Genomic DNA, 490 nt, shown 5'->3' on the forward strand with positions numbered 1-490 from the left:
ATACGTACGTGTGTTTTTGCAACCTCCATTAATTCAGATTTTCTTGCCCATCACGTCTGCACTTTAAGCTGCTTGCCCTTCTAATGCTCTCTCTGCTGTTCACTTTAAGCATCTGCAATTTTTTTGTCATTAGTAATATTGATATTGTTGTTGTTATTGCAATTAGTAATATTAGTATCATTTTTGTTTTATATTCTGATTAGAATGATATTCATTTTATTATTCTTATAATGATTGTTTTTTTCTTATAATGATTGGCTTTTATTGTCAATTATTACTTTGTATCATCATGAATATTATTGCTTTGTATCATCATTATCATTATATTTAACTTAGTTTTAGAATTCATGTCATCATTATTGCAGTAATAATTATTATAATGAGGATATATGGTTTCTTTTATTATTATTACCAATATATAATTATAATTTTTAATGTTATTACAGTTTATATATATATATTTTTTTTTCTTCATATCATCATGATGCTT

The 490-nt window shown here is 23.9% G+C and overlaps 1 long non-coding RNA gene across 1 annotated transcript in view; it reads right to left on the reverse strand.

Moving 5' to 3' along the window:
• LOC119585088 overlaps window positions 1–490 on the reverse strand; it is a 15,343-nt gene that overhangs the window by 965 nt on the left and 13,888 nt on the right. The window contains exon 2 of the long non-coding RNA XR_005229867.1: window positions 9–112. This is a non-coding gene — a long non-coding RNA (uncharacterized LOC119585088). The remainder of the gene's footprint in view (window positions 1–8; window positions 113–490) is intronic.

The sequence above is a fragment of the Penaeus monodon genome, chromosome 19 (genome assembly GCF_015228065.2).
Source record: "Penaeus monodon isolate SGIC_2016 chromosome 19, NSTDA_Pmon_1, whole genome shotgun sequence".
NCBI lineage: Eukaryota > Metazoa > Arthropoda > Malacostraca > Decapoda > Penaeidae > Penaeus > Penaeus monodon.